The 27,150-nt window shown below is 42.3% G+C and overlaps 1 protein-coding gene across 3 annotated transcripts in view; it reads left to right on the plus strand.

Moving 5' to 3' along the window:
* Nucleotides 1–4,711: 4,711 nt before the first annotated feature.
* HYCC1 (hyccin PI4KA lipid kinase complex subunit 1) overlaps nt 4,712–27,150 on the plus strand; it is a 123,573-nt gene continuing 101,134 nt past the window's right edge. For 2 of the 3 annotated variants that reach the window (XM_063452381.1, XM_063452380.1), the window contains exon 1: nt 4,712–5,027. The gene's annotated coding sequence lies outside the window, so the exon portion shown is untranslated. The remainder of the gene's footprint in view (nt 5,028–27,150) is intronic. The other variant, XM_063452379.1, reaches the window with a different exon arrangement.

Here is a 27,150-nt window from a genome sequence, read left to right on the forward strand (position 1 = left end):
CTGCACCCAGCCAGATTTGCAGAACTGCAACTAATCCTACTGGACCACTAGGGAAACCACTGGACCACCTGGTAAATTAAAAATTGCCCAAAGGCCAAAATTAAATCAGGATGGAGCAAAGCAAAAGCCATGTAGTGAGTGGGTTTCCAGGAAACTAAAACATAGCCTCCCCACACACAGTCATCCTTTGCATGTATTCTTTCTGCCAATAGCACTCCATTCCCTACTCAAACCACGCCCTCCTTGGGCAAAACATTGTTCTAATGACTAGAAATGCCGCTGCCTGCCGCTCTACGTTGGACCAGCTCAGTCCTAAACAATGTATGTCGCAGTATAGCTCACCTCGAGAGGGACATAAGCATATAATCTGAAAATATTAGGAAATATTTGAAGATCTCTCTCAAGGTGCATCTAGTCGGTATGGTGGTCAAACCCCTCCCCCTCGTTTTTAACGTTTTGGTGCCTAATGTGAGTCACCAACAGCCGATCTCCTCTGGGCTGCTTGGACTAATGAGGCAGCATTAACCTCAGCAGGAATGGACATCTGTGATTGTCTGGGAGTGCCAGCTGACTGCTTTCAGCCTATCATATTGTTGGTATGAATCAGTATGGCAAGGATTTCTGCCGCCCTAGGCAAAGATCCATTTTGCCTCCTTCTCATGTCACTCTCTCACTGACAGACACACACTGGCAGACACACACACTCACTGACAGACACACACTCACTGACAGACATGCACTCACTCACTGACAGACACACACAGACAGACACTCACTGACAGACACTCACAGACAGACATACACACAGACAGACACTCACTGACACACACACAGACAGACACTCACTGACATACATACACTCACTGACACACAAAAGCACACTCACTGACATACACACATTGACAGTAAAACCCTCACTGACATACATACACTCACTCACTGACACACACACATAAACACACTCACTGACAGACAGACACACACTGACAAACACTCCCTCACTGACAGACACACACACACACACTCAGTGACATACATACACTCACTCACTGACAGACACACTCACACACACAAGCACAGTCACTGACAGACACACACACTGACATTCAAAAACACACACACTTACTGATATACATAAACTCACTCATGTACAGACAAACACACACACACACCAACATACTCACTAACAGTCAAATACTCACTCACTGACAGACACACACACACACACACACACACACAGGCAGACACTCACTGACAGACACACACACACAGGCAGACACTCACTGACAGACACACACACACTGACAGTCAAACACTCACTGACACACACACACACACAGGCAGACACTCACTGACATACATACACTCACTCACTGACAGATGCACACACACACACACAAACACTCATTGACATTCAAACACACATACAGACTCAGACATCCAGCCTCCTTACCTCCCTGGGGTCCAGTGTAGGTCAGCTCCTCACTCCTCGCGCTGTTAAGTATGCCATCCCGATTTAAGGACAGCTTTGGGGGCGCCCTGAGGTGGCCATATGGCCACCTCTTGGGCCCCCTTTGACAAGGCTCCTTCGGGTGGCTGGAGGATTGGCCCGGCGCCGGGGGGCGGCTCTAGAGCCGCTCGCCCAGTGCTGCGGCTCAGGACAGGGGTAGCCCACCAGGAAATATCCTGGTGGGCGCCCCCAGCAAGGAGGCGCCCTAGGCAAATGCCTAGGTCGCCTAACGGTGGCACCGGCCCTGTGTAAGGGACCATGGAACTGAAGAATTCAATAGCATATGGTTTCAGGTCAGCGGGGCCTATTTTCTCTGGCACCCCCTGCAGACAGAGGTTGTTCCTGTGTGAACGATCCTCCATGTTCATAATTTTTTACTCACATGCTAGGAGTCTGTCATCCAGATCCTCCATTTTCCCTGCCATGGTGTTGTGAGATGTAGCAAAATCCTCCATTCTGTCCTCCTATTTTTGAGGTGCGATTCCCCAAATCTGTAAGATCCTTTTTCACGTCTGCAATAGCTGAATACATCGTGGTTTGTATTTTGCTTGCCAGGGAATCCAGAATTTCTTGCAGCACTCCTGTTGTGACTAGTTGTGCCGTGTGAGCTTGCTGGCTGCCTGTGGGGTCTCCCTCCACATCTGAGATGGTGCCACATCTGAGGGGGATCGCCAGCGATCAGGTAAGTGGCGATTTACTATCGGATGTACCAGGTACGTCCGAGGTCATTAACAACCATTTTTTGTCGGACGAGGTCGGAAAGGGGTTAAAGGAACACTATAGTCACCAGAACAACTACAGCTTAATGTAGTTGTTCTGCTGTCTATAGCCGGTCCCTGCAGACCTTTAGCTGTAAACACTACATTGAGATACTGAATTTTCCCCATAGAGATACACTGACTCAATGCATCTTTATGAGGAAATGCTAATTGGCCAGATGGGTGTTTGGCTCTGCTCCCTGGCCCGCCTCTTTGGCTGAGATAATCAGAATTGATTATCTCAGCCAATAATGGCGCTGGAATAAAGGTATTTTTAAAATTTATTTAAAGGGGCATGGGGAAGCCTGGTGGCTAAATAGTGTCAGGAATACACGTTCAGGATCAGGAATACACGCAGGGCCGGACTGGGGATACAAAGCAGCCCTGGAAAAAAAAAATATGCCAGCCCCATAAGTCAATGCGCCATATATTGTCGCATGTAATATGTAAGGCTATGTCTTGCCACCCTAGATGATTGAGTAAATATATATATTGCTTTTTCTAATATAAAATATTGGTCCTTTCATAGTAAAACGTTTAATTATACAGTAAGCATACTCACATGCAGACACAGACAATGTCACTGACACACACACGTTCATTGATACACAGCCTCATAGACAAACAATCTCACTGATATACATAAGCTCATTGACATAAAAACACAAGCTCACTCAGTAGCAGACACACACATACATGGAGCAGCAGGCGCGTGCACACACACACACACACACACAGCTTAATGTAGTGGTTCTGGTGTCTATAGCCTGTTCCTGCAGGCTTTTCAATGTAAACACTGACTTTTCAGAGAAAAGGCAGTGTTTACATTGCTTCCAAGTGACACCTCTAGTGACAGCCACTCAGACGGTCACTAGAGGTGCTTCCTGTGTCAGTGCTGCACAGTGTGCAGCACCTACATTCAGGTCCTCCACGTTTTGGAGACGCTGAAGGTTCCCATAGAGATGCAGTGTGTGTGTTTGTGTAAGAAGGACTGTGTGAGCAGGGTGTGAGTGTGAAAGTTGCAGTGTGTACGTGAGGACGGCAGTGTGTGTTAGGGGGGCAGTGTGTGTGTGTGCGTTGCAGTGTGAGTGGGGGGCAATGTGTGTATGGGGGGGAAGTTTGTGTGTATGGGGGGAAGTTTGTGTGTATGAGGCAGTGTATGTGTGTGTGGGGTCAATGTGTGTGTAGGGTGTGTGTGTGTGTATTGGGGGCAGTGTATGTGGGCGATGTGTGTGTATGGGGGAAGTGTATGTGTGTGTATGTGGGCAGTGTATGTGTGTGGGATCAGTAGCGTATATGTATGGTGGGCAATGTGTGTATGGGGGCAGTGTATGTATGTGGGGCAATATGTGTGTATGGGGGCAGTCTATGTAGTTGGGGGACAATGTGTGTGTGGGGGGCAGTGTATGTGTGTGTTTGTAGGGTATGTGTGTGATAAGGATGTGGGGCTTTTTTTAATGTTTTTTTTTAAATTTAATAAAATGTTTTTTTTTTCCTTAAATATACATAATGCAACGCCATGGCAACGCTCCGTGCTCGCGAGAGAAGGACCTGGAGGAGCTGCAGACTGAGCTCCCCCGGGTCCACAATACCTCATATCCTGACGCAGGACCCAGCCTGGCCCCTTAACAGATTACTGTCTGTCACCCCATGATGACCCCCCTGCCAGGGAAACTTAGTTACAGGGTTAGTTACTAAAGAGAGAATTTAAGGTGAATTCAAATTTTCAGTCCAGAGTAGCTGAATGGAAAGCATAGCGGACTTAGAAAACAAAATGGTTACAGTGTCCCGTTATATGGAATTTCTCATTATTTCTTTATAAAATATTTTACCAGTATGAATACATTGAGATTTCTCTCATTTTCAAGTATGTCCTGGGTTTTGCGTTTAAAAATCCATACATTTTCTAGCTGGAAAGTAATTGTTTTAACAGCTACGTGGAGAAGATAACCAACGTCATTAAAATATGTTTTGTTTTTCTAATTTTTCATAAACAATAAAACATATGTTTTTAAAAGCGATCACTTGGAGGATGTTACCCATCTCATGCCCCCAGGGATTTTTTTTTAGGGAGATTTGTCTTACAATTATACTTTCCACACCCATGGTACCTGAGCCCCCTTGGCACCATAACTACTGCAGAGCGCTGCAGTGTAAGTGTCTCAAACAGCTGCCATTTATTACAAGAAAACCTCCACCCTGTGTATATTCACATAGACAGAGGCTAAAAAGAAAGCAGCAATGTGATCATCTTTAATATCCTCTCCTCAATATACAGCCTGAGTCTGGCGATACATTGTGGGAGCATGGCACGGGCCGCCAGTCACACACACAGCACCCGCCAGTCTGCGCTCACAGACTGCACGCTGGCTGCTGCTGGAGGAGGAAGGAGGACGAGGGGGGCGCGCCTTCGTGACGTCACGGCACCCGGCTCTTCGGGAACTCGCGTTTCGAAGAAGAAGAGTGCCTGGAGTCGGGTCACGTGACGCGGCGTTGATTGGCAGCTCCCAGACAGGAGAGACAGAGAGGGAGACGGAAAGCAAGGGCGCGGGGAGGGAGACAGTCAGTGTGAGCGGCACTCAGTGTAATGCAGTCCGGGCTGTGCCGCTCCTCCACACTCCGCTCTCACACTTTATACCGGGACAGATCTGCCAGGAGGGAGGAATCACTTCCTTTCTGCCCCCCCTCCAATGCTCACAAACTTTGTTGTTCTACATCACCACCACCACCATCATCAGTGTGTCCGGACTGGGATCTCGGTGAGTACCACTAAGCACTGCTGCACTCATTATTATTATTATTATTAGCGGTATATATATCTCAGGGACCATGGTATAATGGCTGTCTGGGAAAGGACGGGGGGGGGGGGGGGGGGGGGCTGCCATGTCGGAGGTCGCACCCAGCTTTTGGCTGATACCCAAAAAAACTCTGCCCCATCCCATGATGACTGCATGTTCCCCTCAGCCAGCCCCAACACATTATCTGTATGTTCACCCTTAACTAACCCAATCCTGCCATGTCTGAATGTCCCCCCTCAGCCAGCCCCCCATCCTGCCATGACTGTATGTTCCCCCTCAGCCAGCCCCCATCCTGCCATGACTGTATGTTCTCCCTCAGCCAGCCAGCCCATTATGTCCGAATGTCACCCCTCAGCCAGCCCCCATCCTGCCATGACTGTATGTTCCCCCTCAGCCAGCCCATTATGTCTGAATGTGCCCCCTCAGCCAGCCCCCCATTCTGCCATGACTGTATGTGCCCCCTCAGCCAGCCCCAACCCATTATGTCTTTATGTTCCCTTTCAGCCAGCCCTTGTTCCCAGACATAGCAGTGCCTATTGTGTGGCTGGCTTATCATTGATGGAGTTTTTGGGAAAGACATTATTGCAGTGTGTGGATTTTGTCATATTCATGTATTGAGTATATTTTGTCTGTGTTGTATCTTGTGTGTGTGCATCCTCAGACAGAGGAAGTTATGTGGTTGGTGCTGTAGGAGATACTGACTAACCTTTGGCAAACCAGACTAAAGCTCTTCTGATTCTCACCCAGCCACATTGAGCATCATGGGAGCTGTAGTCTACAAAAGATGAAGTGCCATAAATCTGTCCACCAGCTTTGAGCAATTACATTTTGTAAGTGGAATAAATATGAGTGCTGGTGACTCCAGAATACGTTATCTTTTATTTGAGCAGAATATACCGCTGTCCCTCACAGCTGCTGCTTAATCTTTTGTTGTGACTTTGTTTTTTAGGCAGGGATATGGGGAATCATACATATTAGATAATAAGATCAATGGTAATCTCTCCTGTCCTATACTGTCTAATGGAGTTAAATATACTAAATGTCTCACTTATATGCTGTCCTTCATCTTTTTCAATGTAAATGGGTGTAAAAAAAAAAAAAAAAAATGAATTGAAGTAGAAGCTTCGATTGCTTGGCAGTAAATGTGTTTTCATAGTCAGCCTTTCAAATGCATTATCAGGATTTCCGCTATAAATACAGACGTGGCTGGAAAACCTGATCTTCTTACTAAAGGTTTGACTTGCAGGCCTCAGCTTCCGCAGATCCTCTTGTGTTGCCAAGCTGTCAGAATATGATCAGGGTTGACGTACTTAACATAATTATTGAGTACAGTGACAATCTGCATTTTCTTCTAAAGAAAAATCTGGATTTACAGTAGGTTCCATTCACTAAATATAGTGTACTTTAGTAACATACGCTTACACTCGTTCGTTGAAATTAATTGTATATTGTTGTGTCTTTAGATAAGAGGTAAGATGCACTTTACATCGCCAATAAGAATGAGTTTAAGGAGGGGAACTGGTTTTGCAGAATCTAAGTGGATAGTCCCATTATATTTGTTACACCCATACATAATTATTTTGAGGCAGAAGTATTATTGGGATGGGTACCAACTCTTGAGAAATGTTTGACAAATATTCTGCAAGACAAATTCTAAGTCTCGGTTTTGAAATACACCATAAAAAAGTCTTATAATTCACAATTGTTATTTAGTTATCCTCAGAAAATTAATTCACAAATAGTACATAGTAGGTACTAACCTGTTTTGGAACTTTAAAAGCAATGACTTTACGTATCAGACTGTCACCTTTAACACAACAAAGGAAAATGTATGCTGAGTCCAGTATCATCTACCTGTATGTTGCAGTAACATACTTTTATATTGTCATCTGTTCGTTTTCATGAAGGTACTGGGTGGTAAAATTTTTTCCAGAAATTCGAATTAAATATTTGTTTAATAAGAATTACTGAGCTTTAACAATATTGGCTACAGTCACCGGTTAAAATAAGGAAATGGTTTGTCAGAAGCTGTAGAAAAGACTACACCTTTAGGAATTACTCACAGTGAATGGTGGTAAATTGAGAATAGAATAAAAAAAAAAAAAAAAAAAAAAAAATCTGGCTAAAAAAGTGAATTTTTGAAAATTTGTCTAACATGGTTATAGTCACAGCTTAGCTTTTTTTTTTTTTAAGCCCATTTGCATTTAATTATTTTGTTCACTATAATTTGCTGTTTAATACATAACCCCCCCTATTGTGCCCTTCTGAAATGAAAGAGGTGTGTGTGTGTGTGTGTGTGTGTGTGTAGGGAAGAAGAGGTTTAAAACTCTTGATGATAATTCCTGCATATCAATGCACCTGTCTCCTCTATTATAGAGCCATTTCGACACCTTATAAAAGAGCACTTCAATTTAATTGCTGTGAAATGTGTAAAAAGAGTAATGTATACAGAAAAACAAATTCTACTGACTTGAACACTGTGACTCATACATGTGTTTTCTTTTTTAATAAATATTTGACATAGCTGTCTCCAAGGCAATCATGCTGCTGGGAAATTGGAAACATAAATGCAAATTGAATATGATTAAATATACTAATCTTCCTGTCTGTATTTTTTAATGTCCGTATGAAACCCAACGTGCCCTAATGTAATTTGTGTAGCTCATCTGATCATTGGACTTTAGTGTCGAGTTTGATCTTTCATTTATGTCTCAATGGCGCTTTTTTTTTTTTTTTTTTTTTTTAGTACGCTGTTATAATTTTTGTGTGTGTGGATGTATATATATATATATATGTGTGTGTGTGTGTATGTATAAAATCTATCATGTTGGGTAATTTAATATGTTAATTTTACTTGATTTGCCATTGTTATAAGGTTTATGTCTCTGTGTCTTTTCATTTTAAAGACACAGTAATTCCTTATGCCGAGTATTTTTGCATTCCATAGGAACCACATTGCAAGTCATGTTAATACCAATGTATGTGCTCACACTCACCTTTTTGAAAAAATAAAAAAAGCCTGAATTTGGTGTGGAATGTAGTGCAAAGCTTTAAAAGGGTCAGGGAGATCAATCAGTTTGGAAACCTGTGGAGCCAGCAGGTGTGTTGTATTGGTGTATCGTTCCACATTTACAACTATGCCCCACTTTTTAGGCCATACATCTTTGATAAATCGATGTAGTGTTTGTTAAAAATCTCTTGTATAAATACCCAAATTTACCAAATCTGTCAACTGACCAGCCATCATTTCTCACCACAAGCCCTTCCCTCACAATTTTATTTTGTCTTAATTTTTCTGAATTATCACCTTTTGTTATCTTAACTGCCCTCTACATTAAAATTACACTTAAACAAAACTTTTATTATTATTATTATTATTTATAAAGCGCCAACAAGTTCCGTAGCGCTGTACAATGGGTGGACTAACAGACAAGTATTTGTAACCAGAGAAGTGGGACGCACAGGAACAGAGGGATTGAGAGCCCTGCTCAATGAGCTTACATGCTAGAGGGAGTGTGGTAATGTGACATAAAAGGTAAGGATAGGGTAGAGAAGTAGGTTGCCAAGATTATTAAAGCGGCTCTGACATATCTTATATAATGTTTATGCAATACTCATTAACTGCATTGAAATTTCAGTGAAATTCTTACACAAGCCAAAGATATCATACAATTGAGTATTTTGGCCTTGTGTGTAAGCATGAGGTTGACAAAATGCATTTTACTTTTATCAAATCTCATCTGCTGTGTGAATCAGGCGTGGTCTAGCTCATCTTGAGACTTGATCTATGGATGTTCTTGCGGGATCTTCCATAGACCTTAGTGTCGCATCAGGAGCTGAAGGTGGTACGGTTTCAGGTAAGTATATCTTCCTTGCACCATGCGACCACCACACCCTCTGTAGAGATGTTACTTTTGGGGTCTCGGCAAATTATACAAATATCCCTGAAAGTGACATATCCTCTTTTAGTGAAATCTATCCATCCCTGAAGGTAATAAACGGAGTGCACTTCTAGGGATTATATAGTGTTAGGAATTCAAATCTGTATTCCTAACCCTATAGAGCCTTCTGGTCCACCCCCGGCAGCAAAAGGGTTAAAAAAAAAACAACCTTTAATCATTTACCTAATTCTAGCACCGATCTCCCTCAGCGCTGGGTCAGCACCCCGTCTCCATTGGTGCTATCTGACTGGGGGGGGCAATGCTTTCCTATGGGGATTTTACTGATGCAGGGCTAGGTGGGACCGGGGCACTGCACCCAGACCACTTCAATGAGATTATGTTGTCTGGATGCCTGTTGTGTCCATTTAAAAATCTATCTTTTTTTTCTTTGTAAAGGTGGCCATTTTGGAATAGCATTGCAATTTTAAAATCCTCAGTGACAGTTACTGGAAAAAGAGCATGTTATATAATCAAATTCTTTGAATTATCTGATGCTTTGTGCCCATGATATCCAATATTCGCTAGATGTTTTAAATGAAAGAAACAAACTGCCGAACAGACTTAACATTTATCGAAATAAGGTGAAACCTGTCTTGAAAACATTATATGACGATGCATAGACTATTACCAATCACAGACATTCCTAATTTCTGGTTGAATAATGACCGAGAAATGTTTTAAACATAACTTTTGGAAAACATGATACAATATTGTCCACAAACTCTAACAGAAGTAATATTTTGTATTCCAGCAATCATTATCTGTGAATTATATGGAATTGCTCTTGAGCTTCTGTTCTCATTTTCAAAATGGAAATGGTTATATTAATATACTTAGTGTAAGTCGGTCAAAACCCAAGTAATGCAATTTTATTACAGTGGACTGAGTGCATAGTATTTGTTTACAACACAAAATCCAGTGTTTGAGAGCTATTTAAAATTTACTTTTTATTTTCTCTTCAGTATTTTCTATGATGGCAGTTTTCCTTTGTAACATTCTAGTTGGTGTCAATATGATTCTTGAATAACTTAAATGAACACCTTTTATTCTAAAAATAAATATTTTAAATACAATACAGTGCTATACAAGAGGCATTGGATGAGTTTGGTGTGAATGGTGGTGAGTGTGAAGACTTTTGAAAACCTAACGTCTTCAATGAGGAACCCCTTTTAAAGGGACAATATAGGCACCCAGAGAACCTCATATCATTTTAAGTGTTTTGGTTGCTATGTCCTTTAACCCTTAACCCTGCAATGTTAATTATTGCAGTTTCTGATAAATTGCAATAATTGCATTGCAGGGTCAAGACTGCCTCTAGTGGCTGTCAATTAGAAGGGGTGGGTGGGGGGGGGGGGAAGGAGTGTGTGTGTCTAAAGTACTCACAAAGTGGCAATGGAATAGCGTAACATTTTGTAAATTTTTATATTTTACACTGAATACACCATGTATCTTTGTGATGTATGTTGTATTCAGTGTACATGGTAGTGGTTTCAGGCAAGTTCATTTTTCCATAACAAGTTCACTTTAAGCTTTAAAATGAGTCAGTTTCTGACAGTTATGTCCCTTTAACACTAGAAATTATAATGCTGTCGTACTTGTAAATCTATTTTTTTTAATTATATATATATATATATATATATATATATATATATATATATTTTTTTTTTTTAATCAGAAGTGTGAAATTTGAACTCTTCGCCCTACATTTTAAAACTGTCTGCCTAGCTGGTATTGCATGTCCCCTCAGCTGCTGTTTCTTTTTTTTTTTTTTTTTTTTTTTTTTTTAATTCTTTATTTTAGTCGTGCATACGAGATGACATCACGCATGAGGTACCCCAAAGGCAATCCTCACGCTTTTTCATAAACATTTGAAAACAGAGTGGGGTATGATAATGCATGCACATTTTTATAGTTAATATTACATGCTGAAGTGGTATAGCATTAAGACAACGATTAGCATTTCAAAGACATGCTGTGAGCAGGATTAGGTCACGTGTGTGTTGAGAGGATCACAATTAGCGTATGACCAAGGTGTTGCAGGTTTATAATGCTGGGTACTTTGCTCATCTAGTGTGTATTGATTAAAAAGAAAAAGAAAAAAAAAGAAGAAAAAGAAAAGGCAAGAACAATTGCATAACAAATTAGTCAGTCAGAATGAAAGTATAATCGCCTATTACAGTGCTGATGGTGGAAGGCTATGGGTGGAATAGCATCTAGCAGAATGGCTTAGCTGCCTCAGAAGCGTTATGTTAGGAAAGAGGTGTTGGTATTCTAAGATGAGGCAACATTGTACATCTTTCAATACACTAATAATTATAATACAGATCTATGTAGCATTCACAAGTACATAACGATTCTTTTCAAACCTTGAGAATATAAAAAGCAAGGGTAGATTTAGAGAGGGTTATGTGTCCGCAAGTCAGTCTCATTTAGCCCATGCCCGTTCGGGGTAGGTAGACCTCAAGGGCACGCAGGCAGAGTGGGTCAAGGCATCGCCGTGGGATCAGTCCAGAGCCATTGCCCATGCTTAACCAATCCCTTCTGGGTGCTGCCCGGCATCCTGGGGAGCCCTTGGCGGTATGTCGCAGTCCCGTTTAGGATCGTCTGCCTCATTTCCACTGTTTGGGTAGAGGCTTGGTAGGTGAGCTCGGCCCTTGGGACTCTTTGAAGTAGCAGTTTCGTTCCTCTCCCGTTGTGGCCCCGGCATTGTGCTGGCGTGGCGGACCCCTGAACCTCTTATCTGGGCCGGGTGCCGGTACTTGTAGGGGGTCATAAGGCGTTGTGGTGATGGGTGGTCCCCTCTGCCCCGGGACTGTATTGGAGCTAGCGCCCTCTTGCCACTGACCTGGGATCCGTAGTGGCCCATGGTCGTCCCTGTCGGGAAATGGCGGAGAGTTGTGGTACCTTTCCGCCGGTGTGGTCGGCGCTTGCGGGGTTTACCCCTGGTTGCTCCCAGCCCGGGAGGGTCTCTTTTGTGGAGCATCGCTTTTGTCCATTCTTCTGTGCCCTGAGGTGGAGGCCCCATTTTCCTCCCGCCATATGCCTTCTCCTGTGGGGACGGTGTGGATGGAACTGACCCTGCTTGTAACCGTGGTAGCCATTTCGCCCAGAAGCGGTCGAATAGTACATCGATGGGGTCATCAGCAGTGTCATTGGTGCTTGGGGTTGGATCTGGTCGTCGTTGGTCTCGAGTATTTGGTGCTGGCAGTGCCGCCATCTTGGGGGCCCTCACCACCGCGTTGCTTGGAAGGCTGACAGGAACCAATGTTTGGTGCGGCGCGTGGGGTCTCCCTTCAGGCGGGGACCGGGATGACCCCCACCGATCCATAGGGGGGGGGGGAAGCGAATTTCGTGCGCTTGGGGGCCTTTGAGTCGGGCGGGAAGGCGGCCGTCCTTCCCCCTCACCTCCTCCGGTAGGCCCAAGCCAGCTGTAGCGTTTCCCGGGCACGTCGGGGTTCGATACGGGTATCGTTGGTTGCACCGGCATTATGTGAGTCCAATAGTTTTGGTTGCTTGCCTCTGTCATCGCTGTGTCCCGATTTGGCAACGTTATTGAGCGCTGAGAGCCGGAGCCCATGCGAAATGCGACCAGCCGGCTTGCTTGCTCGGCTCCGCCCCCCAAGAGCTGCTGTTTCTTAATTAGTTACCTGCACCTCTTCACCTTTTTCCATACACACACTGTTTCAAGTATCTAGTGTCAAAGTACCTATGCCTGTATGTCCTATTTCTGTGTTGTCCAGCATTGTGCATGGAGGGCTGTATACCGTTCAAAAACTTAGGCTAGAGGAGATGGATGACTTTAAATGTATGTAATTCTGCATATAGAGAGGGTTTCTCTGGCGTGATAGGAGTCGTGCAATGTGAACTGGGTTTCCGTCTGTAGCCTTCTGGCCCTACAGTTTCACCACCGTGCTTTCCAAGGCATGATGGGAAATCAGAGGGCTATATTGGAATAACAGTAAGCCTTGATATGTGACTAGATAGCCATTCCTCCTTTAGGTAGTGCTTAAGTTGTGTGGGACCGGCATGATGGCATACTGATGTACAATGTTATGTCATTGTAACCAATTTTCTATTTAATTTTTTTTCCGAAAAACAAGCCGGATCACAAATACACCAACAACTTAAATTTTTTTTAAATCTTTTTTTCAATAAATAATACAATATAAACTGGAAATATATGACTGCCACCCTGCAATTGTGACTGGTGTCTGTCTATTGAATTGAAAACAGTTTTATAAATGTTGACTAAATATAGACTATTGGTTGGGGAGTATTTCCATATTGGCTATTTTGGCCTTAAGTTTACATTATTTTTCATTTCCATACAAATCAATGTTTAGTGAATAAGCCTCAATGTGTTGAGTTTTGTGTAAAGTATCAGTTTCCATCTCAACACATCTGTAATATAACCTTTCCATTCAGTCTTTCCTTGTTCCGTTTTTGTTTAGCCATTGTGTTCAGTGCTGTTTTGAAACCTTTTAGCAGATACTGATTTTATTTGCATGACGCTTCAAGGCTAGTGGAATCTCGCATACAAAGTAGTAATGCAAATATTGCTATGTATCACCTGCACTCCTGGAAGTAAATTATACCGCTCCAAGGGCCATAACAAAGCATACATTTAGAGTGCATGTCCATTTCACCTGCCTGCTGATTAGAACTGCAGTGATTTTGTAAAATTGCTTCAGCTATATACCCACACCCTGACTTTAAACTTCCTTAGCATGTTTAGTGTAATTAGAGGGGAGGCTAGTCTTAAGCTATACACAAAAAAACCCATGTATTTTCAGACTCCGTTTCCTGTTCTCTGACAATCTTTGCATTGTTTTTCTCACTTATAATTGTATTGATAATGCTTTAGTCCATGTTAAAGGAACACTACAGTGTTAGGAATACAAACATGTTTTTTGTATACATTTTTGCTTACATTGTTTATCTGCCTATTTGTGTGTGTGTGTGAAGTTTTTAAATGTAGTTTTACTTACCTTTATTCTCTAGCGGTGCTGGTCTCTCCCTCTTGGAGGCCATACAGATGGATCACAGTCAATCCAATGCACCCCATGCATTATGAGTGTGCATGTGCAGAGAATTGCTTTGCTCTGCCAAACAAATGATCTCTAGGACCAGCAATTGCATGTAACTATATAGCAGGGACAGTCCATATTGTTGGCCCAAATCCCTCTATACAGTCTTTATTTTTTTTTCTTTATTTTTGTTGTGCATTGCATTACAGAGATGTATAATTGACATTTTTAGCAAAGTAAACAGTATGATATTATACGTGTTACACAAATACAGTGATCGTGATTATGCACATTTTTTGTTTGTTTATCATGGGTGGGTCCCTAGTGGGCTATTAGCGAGTATGGTACATGGTATATTGGTGTTGTCTGTTCAAGCCCCGGGAGGGTGGTGCATGAGGTGCATGTTCCTAATGCAATGTAGAGGTTTACAAGTCGGTCGTGTCCGCTCAATTGTGAGCAAGATTGGAAACATGCACGGGTCTAGGGTTAAATCATGTGGTTCCTGCACTTGGGTGCCGATATTGTGGTAGGGGTGACTACCTTTGGCTACCTTCGTGCATGGCTTAGCCGTGCGGTGGAGGTATTGCCCCTAACCAAGGGGGTAGCGGGGGGGGTGTTTGCGGTGAAGTAGCGAGTTATGCGTGGCTTTATGGAACCGGACTAGGGCCTTATGTGATACTGCTTCGAGGGTGCCTGGTCATGATATAGTGAGCCTGGTCTCTCTATTCCCAGGAGACCCAGGTCAGTGTTTGTGTCCTCGTATGAGTGAGTCTACGTTAATAAACGAAAAAGATAAGGCAACAACTGTAAACCAAAATCAAAATGTTACAACTGAACAACTTTGCAGCCTAAGGCTGCTGGATCGGTGAGTCTCTCCAATAGGTTTGGGTTGGAGCTGGTGGCTTCCCTGCCAGTCAGGTGTCAGGTGGATGGTCGGCTGCAGTCCTTGGTACAAATGGTACCACACTGGATGGGTCCCATCCGTGGGCGCGGTTTAATCCTGCTGGTGCTGTTGTCTCATTCGGTATGTCCAGTGTTGCGAGGAATGCAGGAATATCAGTCCCAGTGCTCAGTTTTTGTACAGTCCCTTTGTGTGAGACGAGGAGGGTTCGTGGCGTTCCCCACCTGTAGGATACTCCTGCTGCCCGCAGCCGGGTGGTGACCGGGTTCATGGATTTTCGCCATTGAAGTGTGGCTTTGGATAAGTCCTGGTAGAAGGACAGTTGCGCGTCTTCAAATGCAAGTGGGGTCTTATTCCTTACCGCTGTCATTATTTGCCCCTTATCTTGTGGCAGTGCACAGCGGAGTATGACGTCGCTGGGCATTGTAGAAGTGGTTGTGGTGGGCGTCGGTAGGCGGTATAGTCCAGCAATGGTGATTTTTTTTCGCGGTGGCGGGTGGCAGCACCGAGGCCAGCAGCCTTCTCACATAATGTGGTAGTTCCTCCTGGGAGACGGTGGTTGGTATGCCCCTTATCTTTATGTGGTTGCGGCGGTATCTGTCTTCCTGCGCCGCTACTTGTAGTGAGAGCGCCTGTTGGGCTGCTTGTAGGTGGAGTATAGATGCTTGCATGGTAGAGGTGTCTTGGCGGAGCTCTTTAATACCCATTTCAGTTGTCTCTATTCTGCCTGTCAGTTGTTGTATAGACGTTTTTAGAATGGGCAGGTCAGTAGTGAGAAGGCTTTGAATATCCTGCAGCATTGTGTATAGGATTTGGAGGTCCTGTTTGGTTGCAGGCTCAGTAGTACCTGCTGAAGCTGTGGGCTGTTGCTGCATGTCCTCCGGTGGGCTCTGAGTCTGAGGTGTGAGAGGTGCAGCTGTGTGGGGAGCCCCTGGAGGAGTTTGATTTTCGGCGGCCGCCATCTTGGCTGGAGTGTGCCGCTGGAGCATAGCTCCGATATCCCTCTGCTCTGGGGCATTACCTGGTGTAGGCTTCTGGTTTCTGCGTCCCATGGGAGTATAGGCAGGTGCTGTATGTGGCGACCACCACTCCGCTGCGTCTCCAGCAAGGTCCCCGTTCCAGAGGTACTCGAGGCCGTGGTCTGTGGGCCTGCAGTAGGCCCCGGTCTTGCGTTTCGCCTTAAGGTGTTTCGGGGAGTGTTGAAAGGGCATCAGGGGATTCTGTGGCAGTAGAATTTGGTGTTTGATCCCCCGGCAGTATTTGGTGTTTGCAGGGTCGGATGGTAGGTAATTGCCAAGATTAGACTTAGATTGATTTGGAAATTAACGGAGCTGGGAGAAATGGCGTCCGGTCCGGTTCAGTGCCAGGCTCCGCCCCCCCCTGTACAGTCTTTATGTCCCTCTTTTCTAGGAGCTCCATATTGTTGGTGTGACTGACTGAATAACAGTTCCACGGCAATACTACTCACAGTAATGAGTCTTTAAACTACAAATAAGATACATTTTCATTGTTCTAAATTACATTTTAGTTGCATAAATTATTAGAAAGGCATCTAAAATTTCACAGAGCAGCCCCTCCCTAGGCCACACCCTCACTGACTCCCCTAAAATGAAAGTTTCCCTACTTGTCCATTTGAAAATCTGGAAGGTATGAATTTGATTGAGAACAGAATCTGACTCAGTTATCACAGGGAAGCGCCTCTAGTGGTTGTCCGGAAGACAACTTCAAGAGCTGTGTTTAACCCTGCAATGTTTCCATTCCAAGGGCCACTGCACCCAGACCACTTAAAGGGACACTTCAGTGCCAGGAAAACAAACAGTTTTCCTGGCAATGCAGGTCTCCTCTCCCTCCCACCCCCCATCCCAAGTTGCTGAAGGGGTTAAAACCACTTCGGTGACTTGCCTGTATCCAGTGCCGATGTCCCTCGGCGCTGGGTCAGGGTCCCATCCGGCGGGGAAGACCTATTGCGCATGCGTGGCTGCCGGCGGGGGAGACCTAATGCGCATGCGCGGCAATGCCGCGCACGCGTATTAGACCTCCCCATAGAAAAGCATTTAAAAATGCTTTCCTATGGGGATTTCAGCGACGCTGGAGGTCCTCACATAGCGTGAGGACGTCCAGCAATGCTATTGCACACAAAATGTGTGCTATAAACCCGGAAGTGCCCTTTAGTGGCTGTCTACTAGACAGCCACTAGAGGAGGAGTTAACCCTGCAAGGTAAATATTGCAGTTTATAAAAACTGCAATATTTACAGTTGCAGGGTTAAGGGTAGTGGGAGTTGGCACCCAGACCACTCCAATGGGCAGAAGTGGTCTGGGTGCCTGGAGTGTCCATTTAATTGAGATGAAGTGGTCGCGCATGCGCATTTGGTCTCCCCCGCCAGCCGCCGCGCATGCACAATAGGTCTCCCCCTCTGATGAGCGTGGGTGGACCCTGACCCAGCACCTTAAGTGGTTCTCTAAATAAAATATCATATTTAGAATGAATCCATCATTTGTGTAGATGACCAGGAATTTATTTATTTTAAATATCTTCCTGGTGGTATTGGCACTAGATCTGTGGATCATATTTGCAATCTTTATCTCTTGGAATGCTAATCATTTAATGCTGCCGCTGGAAGTTAAATTTACCTGTAATTGAAGGGCAGATGGGGGATACTATAGTGGAGTACAAAGCTTTATTTCTGGCACCATAGCTCCCTCTGTCCCCTGCCTGTATCTCTTGAACTGCAATGTTTACCATTGCAGCACTAAGTGCAAAAGGGACATTGCACCCAAACCACTTCAATGAGCTGAAGTGGTCTGGGTGTCTACAGGGTCCCTTTCCGTATACCTCTCCATCACCTTCTTTCCACAGGCACCGCTAAATAAAATGCAGAGATCCTCACACTAAAGTCCCCTGCCTCAAATTAACCATTGACTTGATTCTCACATTTTTATTCTCAAGTTAGTTTTGCTACCTTTTAGTTTTTAAAGCTACTTTTGGACACATTACTACACTTTTGTAACCCCCAGATTTTCCTGATATTTGACTTGTCCATGTTAATAAAAAAATAAAATAAAAAAAACAAACATATAGAAATAAAAATAGAAAATAAAGAATTGTAAAATAATGCACAACTCCCAAAAGTGACAGGTCTACTCTAAGCTTGATACTGGCCTGTACACCCTTTTTGGAATAAAAAATGTCTGAACTATAGGCGCTTAGAATGGAGAATTTAAATTGTATAGTATCCGAGCTGCTACAAGACTAATTTGGGTCCTTAAACTCGCCGCTACACAAATCGGGGTATTCCAGGCTCAGCAAATTAAAAAAGAATATATGTAGTTCAACATTGTAAATGCAGTCTCAAAGGTGATATTGAGTTAAATATTTGTTTAGTCACATTGGGCAGAGCCCAAGATGGATGGGTTCAAAACAATACAGTGTGTCTTTAAGATGGCACACAACCTTTGAGTATACTGAGCCTGGAATACTCCCAAATTGTGCAGTGTGTGTGTGTGTGTATATATTTACCAAAGTGATGCTCAATGAATTTTTAACAAATGTTATATGCATTTTTCACTTATTATGCTGTTGTAGTATTTGGGGTTCTTCGCACCAATGCAAGGATATGGTTTGTAGCTAGTGAATCAAGTTGTATAAAGACTTAATTTTCTGTGAAGAAGAGGCCAGGTCTCTCTTAGACGGTATAATATGGAACTTAATGGGAGCAAATCTCCTGTATCCTGAAGTGATGGGAGATGTGGCTGAATTCCTTTTCATGACTCTCCATATCTCAAGTGAAGTAAAATATTGTAGCTACCGACAAAAATGCGAAACCTCAGGGTGACAGGGTGCCATACTATGTACATGGTGTTACCTTGGTGATCCATTCCATTGTAAGATTGGCTTTCAGTTGCAAGTTCTTGAAATACTAAAATGACAATTTAGATGAGTCAGTGTTGCACTGGAGAAACAGTGTTGCCACAGTAAAAAAAAAAAAATTATTGTGGTTCATTGTCTTGACTAATGCCAAGTAGCCCGCCCTTGCGTTTAAAAAAAAAAAAAAAAAATTTATATAAATTTTCAGACAAAGCTGCTATTTTGGAGGGTGTGTCAGATAACAATACTGTTAATCAGAAACTACAGAACAACCACATCACCAAAATGAAAATGAGGAACAAGCTCCAGCCTGTAAACAAAGCACAACAAGAGTGCATTTTATGTATTTAAAGGAACACTATAGTGTAAGATATTAAATAATATATTCCAGTTGCTATAGTGTCTTGAAGCAGTATAGTTTGCTGCTCCTCACCCCTAATTGCATGAAAAAAGGTAGTATACTTACCTTTTCTTCCTCAATTAGGTTCTCTGCAGCCTCCCTGCCTTCTTTGCTGAGATCATCTTGCCGTGGCATTAGGAGGCTAGTACGCATGCAGTGTAAAAAAACAACAATTGATTAAACTGATTGAAATAGTTTCACTTGACTATTTCAGCAGAAGCACCTCTAGTGGCTGTAAACTCAAGCCTCAGCACATACCGTATTTATTAGACTAATTTTTAAATAAACAATGCTTTAAGGTGGTACTTTCTCCTTTTTGAAGTGATGAGCTTTATTGAAAGCTCAGCAAACTGGCAATCAATTAAACATTAAAGGCATTTAAAAAATAAACGGTTTATAAACTGTTTGGACACTTCAACAATTTTTCTGATTTCTTGTGCTAGTTTTATTTTTCATTTTCACTTTTCCTGTCCAACTCTTTTTTTATCTGCTGAAAATGAAATTATACTTTCTCCTACTCCCATCTTCTTTAAGTAGAACTATCTGCCTTTCTGGATGTCCACCTGCAAGTGGGTAATCTACATTGATGATACTTGCTTTATTATTGTAAGGATAGATACCCTTGCTCCAAAACACTCACCTAGTACCAGTGCAGTTACACACCCTCAGACACCTTAGCCAGCGTTTCTGATGCCAGATGTAGCACTGCCCCTTTCTTACACCATTAGGCCACACCCACTTCATGACATCACACCATTGCCACTCAAATGTTGAGGGCATGACTGTCAATGAAATGCCCCACAGGCCCGTAAGAAGTTGAACCTTCATTTCAATAAAAATTATTTGAAAAGAAGTTGAACCTTCAATCTGTTTACTAGCCCTGTTGTGGTTTCTTTGTGATCCCAGTAGTGTGTTTTGAGAATTCCTGGTTTCCTAATTTGGCTGATTTGACTACTCTGTTATCTATACTCCTTTATCCGGCTCCTTGTATGTATACCTCCAAAATCTCTCACCTTGCTTTGTTTCTTGACCTTGCTATTTCGCCTACTATAACCATTGGGTTAAGCCTGGCCACTCTAAGGTACGATAATACGCGGCTTTCCTTTTGTTTTCCCATTTGAATAGCATGGGAATAAGCCCTGCATGTAGGGTTGTTATACTTGCCTTGACAATTAATAATCTCATTTATTTCATGTTTGGCCCAATCATTTGTCTGGGCATCTAGAGGAGCATGGCGGCAGTTCAAGAATGTCTGTATTGCAGAGATAAAATAGATTCAAACGAAATATATTGAAGTAATCCTTCGCTTGCACATCTGAAAACATAACTGCTTTCCTGATAGTGCCTTTAATAAATTAAATTTTCAGACTTGACAGATGTACTTTCAGTCACAAGATTGCCTAAAGGGGGGAGTTAAAAGCCATGATAGTGGAGAACAAGCTTAAACCTTAGTTTTATTTTAAGGTACCTTGATAGTATCCAGAAATGAGCATTGCATATGAGTTCTGGAGCTACCAGTGTAGATAAAGCCACATTATCCCAAGAATATCTTGCAAATTGACACACAATCAATATAAGCGCACAAATCTTTAGATGAGTCCATGGCAATACCACTTAAATATACTTTTATAGTATTAATTTAAAACCACCAAAAGCCAGTTTGCCATAAGTGAAAATAGCTATTCTGCATTATTTATAACCATCTGAATTTATTATTCATGCTAGAGATCGACCGATATTCATTTGTTTTAGAGCCGATAACCGATAATTAGTGATGTCCCGAACAGTTTGCCGGGAACTGTTCGCTGGCGATCATAGCTTGTTCGTGGCGAACGCGGCGGGCGAACATATGCGATGGTCGGTCCGCCCCCTCTTCGTCATCATTGAGTAAACTTTGACCCTGTACCTCACAGTCAGCAGACACATTCCAGCCAATCAGCAGCAGACCCACCCTCCCTCCCAGACCCTCCCACCTCCATGACGAATAGGAGGCGGACCGAACATCGCATATGTTCGCCCGCCGCGTTCGCCACGAACAAGCTATGTTCGCCGGCAAACTGTTCGGGACATCACTACCGATAATCTGTGAACTTTCAGGCCGATTTAAAAAACAAAAACAAACTATTTCTACACAAATCTACTGTTAACTAAACATGTTTATTTTTATATATATTTTTTTTTATTAAGGTAAATATACATGCCAGTCAGAATTTGTTTTCAAGAATATATGTGCATGCAGTGAGAGTATTTGATTAGTGAATGTAGTGTGTGTGTGTGTGTGTATATAATGAATGCAGTGTGTTTGTGTAGTGTGTGTATGTACAGTGAATGCAGTGAGAGTTTGTGTAGGTATGGTATAAAAGGTAGGTAATGTGTATAAAATGGGGGGCGGGGGGGGTAATTTTATTTTTTAACCGTCTCGGTTGTCATGCCCTGATGGCGGCCCTGGTCTGCAATATCCATATCTTTATAGGCCGATACTGATATTGCTGTAAATTCTGAATATCGGCCAGACGATAATCGGTCGATCCCTAATTCATGCCCTTTGAATCAACGGGATGACTGAACTTAAATAATACCAGTTAATAAAAATGATTAGGGAGGTAGGTTTGGACGAGTGACTATGGCTAGTCTGCTCAAGGACTGTCTTCCAGCAGATTCACAGTGTGTTGTGAGTTGTCAAGCCGCCCTCCACACCTATAGAGAGCTGAAATGCTTCTGTTCCACCAATCAGCTCAGAGGTTTCCCTCCAGACAAATATATTGTTTAACCCCTTAAGGACACATGACATGTGTGACATGTCATGATTCCCTTTTATTCCAGAAGTTTGGTCCTTAAGGGGTTAAAGGAACTCTCCAATCACCATAACAACTATAGTGCCCAGCTGACACTGTCGGCTAATGAATTAGCCCTGCACTATTCCTGCTACGGAGCTTCTGGCTCTCTGGCATTAGTAGTGGAAAATGGGAAACTGTGCCCAGTGGACCCAGACTACATTTTTAAACAGTTTGACTTACAATGGGAGAACCAGGGCGCTACTTGTCGTGGAGGTAATGTTGCCAGCTTTAGTGGTTATAGTGTTTGAGGTGTTCCTTTAAACTGGCGTGCTCCAGCATCCTTTCAAACAAAGGTTACTATTTACCAAAACACAGTAAAGCTGATTTTGTCTACTCATTAAACTCTTCTCCTTTTAAGGTTACGAGAAACGCAGTTTGATGATTTGGCAATTGACAAAGCTCTACTGTGTGAGGTTTCTTGGCAAGCTTAAAACACGCAGGTGAGATCCCAGCAGTTAACTTAAAACCTTTTTTAAAAATTGTGAATTGTTTAAACGCACCATACTACTGTTTATTACAACTCAACCTTCTTTCTGTCCACAAATTTTGTCTCCCTGGTTTGCTAGCAGTTGGATTGCTCGTGAGTGAGAATTCAGAATGATGTTCTATAATGGGCGAATCTGGAAATCATCAGATCTTACTGAAGTTTCTTTGCTTTTGTTAAATACATCTATGTATGTTTTGCTAATGTAAACCTCATTTCAATCAGCATTATTCCTTGCATAGAACAAGTTACGATCTCCCTATTCTTTAAAGGGATGCTATTTTCACCAAAACAACTCTAGCTTAATGAAGCCGTTTTTGTGTATAGATCTCGCCTCTGAAGTTTCACTGCTCAATTCTCTGCCATTTGAGTTAAATCACTTTTTTGTTTCTGTTTATGCAACCCTAGCCACACCTTGCTTGTGACTGACACAGGCTGCATGAAAAACATGGTTTCACTATCAACCAGATGTAACTTACTTTAAAAGTTTTTATTCCCTGCTCTGTATATTGAACTTTAATCACTCATAGCCTAGCAAGCTATTAACAGAGCAGGGGATGTGAAATTATAAATAAAACATAATTTGCAATAAAGGAAGTGTAAACATTAGATGACTCTTTACTTACAGGAAGTGTTTGGAGGTGCTGTGTAAGTCACATGCAGGGAGGTCTGACTAAGGATGTATAAACAAGAAAATTGCCAGGAAATTGAGCAGTGAGACTGCAGGGACATGGTCTATACACCAAAACTACTTCATTAAGATAGTTGTTTGGTAACTACAGTGTCATTTTATTCCTATAAATATACATTATATATGCATCCCCATCTGATCTTAGTTTGTGTAAATTAGGCTACCCAGTAATTTAATATGAAGTGGATTTCCTAATCTCAAAACTAAAATTAATTTTGATTACAGCTGTAGAAAGTGATACAAAATAACATTGTATAAAGGAGTGTGTGTGTTTAGGTGACCAGACCCCTTCTGACCCCTTCTGATGACATGGTTTTTTGTGTTTTTACTCTTCTCTCCCTCCTGCCCCACCCTAATGCCAACCCAGGCTTGCCATGGCTGACCCTGATTCCATGGCTGAGATAATAAAGCTTGATGATCTCAGGCATTCCAATGCTTTCCCATAAAAAGACATTGGGAGGCTGTTACACATGCAAAATGCTGGGCCTCTCCTATTGAGATGCATTGAATAAATGTATCTCTGTGTGCAACATTCAGACATTGGATCTAGGTGCTGTACAGAACTGAGATAGGGAGCACTTTAGTGGCCATTTGTGTGACTGCCACTAGTGGTGTTACTGAGCAACAGTGTCAACTCTGCCTTTTCTCTGAAAGGCAGTGTTTACATTAAAAAGCTTGCAGGGACAGGCTTTAGACACCACTTTCACTACAAAGCTTAGTTGGTGGTTCTGGTGACTATAGTGTCCCTTTTAGGAATTGTATTTTTGATGTTGAAAATTAAAGGCTTACTATAGTGCCAGGAAAACAAACTTGTTTTCCTGGCACTATAGCTTCCTCCTGTGTCAGAAGGTGCAGAAGGGGTTAATAACTATTTCTGTCACTTACCTCGGTCCAGCGCTGATGTCCCTCGGAGATGGCTCAGCTCCGCCATCAATGCTCTCCTATGGGGTTCCTGGTGACGCTGGAAGTCCTCATGCATAGCGTGAGGACGTCCAGCGTCGTTTAGGCGACCAAAAGTTGCTTATGCACCCGGAAGTCCCTCTAGTGACTGTCTGGATGTTTTATAAAAACTGCAATAATTACATGCTCAGGGTTAAGGGTGATGGGAGTTGGCACCTGGCCACTTCAATGAGCTGAGGTGGTCTGGGTGCCCACAGTGTCCCCTTTAAAAAAAAAAAAAAAAAATTATTTTTTTAAGCTGGATTCACAGTCCCGATCTGGGATTGTATGACCGCAAAAGGTGTTGACAGATAGATGGTAGTGTGAATGGCAAAAAAACAACACATCAGTGATATACTTGAGGCAATTACAAAAGCCTTTGATACATAATTTTTTTCAGATAATGAAGCCTTTATATTTAAAAAAAAAAACAGAATTCGACTCCTTTTTGTGTTTCTGCTGTGTGCAAAAAGTGGTTTCAGGAAAATCATATTACAGTGCTAGGATAACCAGGTAATAGAACTGATGTGTATCCCATAGATAAGATTAAGCTGATTAAAGAAATTTGTTGGTAAAAAGCTATTGGTAAAAGATTAAAAAAAAAAAAAGTTAAAAGCAATTATATACACTTGGTATCACATAATAACACCTGCTGAACAAAAACGGTTGGTTTGCGCCACGTTATGTCGTAAGACTGTAGTTGCTGTAGAAAGTTTCATAACTCAGTGGTTTTCTGTATATAAATTCTTTTCAAGTGCAGTTGCTCAGAAAGTGCAATATTTTACATAGCACGATTAAGGGGAATGGGACACTGCACCCACACTACAATGAGATGAAGTGGTCCGGGTGCATATTGCGTCCCTTTAAGTCTATTTGCAAAATTGATCTGTGTACTTAACACTGATTATTAACAGTGGTGGTCACCTTAACCGCGTGAATTAAGCAATTAATTTCCTGTCAAAACCTTCTGTGTGTATTTCTATATATTTACTTGTGACAAATGTCTGTATAATAGAATATTTAAAACCTCAATAATATTTTCAGTAAAAAATGTAAATAAATCTTACTAATAAAATGTAGTTTAACAATATGGGGGATCGTTAGAATAATTCCTATCTTAAAAGAACACTATAGTGTCCCTCTGCCCCCATTCTCCCTTCCTCCCCTGATCATGTAAAGGGTTAAAGGGACACTATAGTCACCTGAACAACTTTAGCTTAATGAAGCAGTTTTGGTGTATAGAACATGCCCCTGCAGCCTCACTGCTCAATCCTCTGACATTTAGGAGTTAAATCCCTTTGTTTATGAACCCTAGTCACACCTCCCTGCATGTGACTTGCACAGCCTTCCAAAAACACTTCCTGTAAAGAGAGCCCTATTTAGGCTTTCTTTATTGCAAGTTCTGTTTAATTAAGATTTTCTTATCCCCTGCTATGTTAATAGCTTGCTAGACCCTGCAAGAGCCTGCTGTATGTGATTAAAGTTCAATTTAGAGATTGAGATACAATTATTTAAGGTAAATTACATCTGTTTGAAAGTGAAACCAGTTTTTTTTTTTCATGCAGGCTCTGTCAATCATAGCCAGGGGAGGTGTGGCTAGGGCTGCATAAACAGAAACAAAGTGATTTAACTCCTAAATGACAGTGAATTGAGCAGTGACATTGCAGGGGAATGATCTTTACACTAAAACTGCTTTATTTAGCTAAAGTAATTTAGGTGACTACAGTGTCCCTTTAAATAACCCTTTATACACTTTACTGATTCCAGCACTGCCAACAGCACGATCTGGGAAACGAATGCGCATGTGTGTCATGAGCCACACTTTCATTACGCCATCTGCATAGGAAAGCATTTAATTAATGCATTTGGCGACACAAACCTACCCGGGGGTTTCTAGGGGAGCTACTATCAATTCTGTGCAAAATGTGTATCTGACGCCAGTACGTACAGCATACTGGCATTAGCCAGTTGTGATAGCCCCTGCCCTCCCCTCGGCATGCCATCCATCACCTTCCTCCCTCTATGTTGTGGAGGAGTGATATAAGGAGAAGAGGGCTGAATGGAAACTTCACCTCAACTTTTAGGCTAGAAAGGGCAACCAAAGCAAGTGTTTTTTTATTTTTATTTTTTTATTTTTTTACTTTTTTTTTGTCTTTGTTTCTTAAATATAACATTGATGATGTAATATTATTTTGTAAGACTCATTCCTTTCCTATAAAAATAAAAAATAAATTTATAAGTAATTTTATTTTTAAGGTCATTGATAAAGCAAATATCAAATTTAGCTAAATAACATTTATTTAATCTAAAACCAGGCTAATAGATTTACCGCTGATTTATTGTAAAATGTCCATACTGTAGCAGTGTGTTTTGAATCTGTGGAAATTCTGCTAACCACTTCCTAGTTATCTGTCAGGGTGAGTAATTGTTCCAGAATTAGCAACATATGTTAGATCTGGTAGAACATTAGACAGATATTTTGTACAGAGAGTTGTGAAGGGTATAACAATTTCCCAGAGCTATTGATCAATCCAAGATGGCAGATCTTGAACTCCTACACTCTCTCTTTAGACTCTGATAATCTCTATTGATCTCCCTCTGTGTGTTTCTTGATCTCCTCCCCCGCTGACGTCAGCTGCGCGTGGAGCTGAATGCGCATGCGTGGCCAGAGGTGTGCGCACATTCAAACCCGCCCATAGGATCCTTTTCTATGGGGATCTTATTTGATGCTGGACTCCGTGAGGTTGCGGCCTTTAGTGGCTGTCAGGGAGGCAGCCACTAGAGGCTGGATTAACCCTGCAGTGTAAACATAGCAGTTTTTCTGAAAATGCTATGTTTTCAGCAGCAGGGTTAAAACTAGAGGGACCTGGCACCCAGACCCACCCATTGAGCTGAAGTGGTATGGGTGCCTATAGTGGTCTTTTAGGTTCTTTACAAGCACCCATGAGCAGAATATGTGACAATATCTGTTTGTTTTCTACACATATTGTGTGATGGC

This window comes from Pelobates fuscus, chromosome 4 (genome assembly GCF_036172605.1).
Source record: "Pelobates fuscus isolate aPelFus1 chromosome 4, aPelFus1.pri, whole genome shotgun sequence".
NCBI lineage: Eukaryota > Metazoa > Chordata > Amphibia > Anura > Pelobatidae > Pelobates > Pelobates fuscus.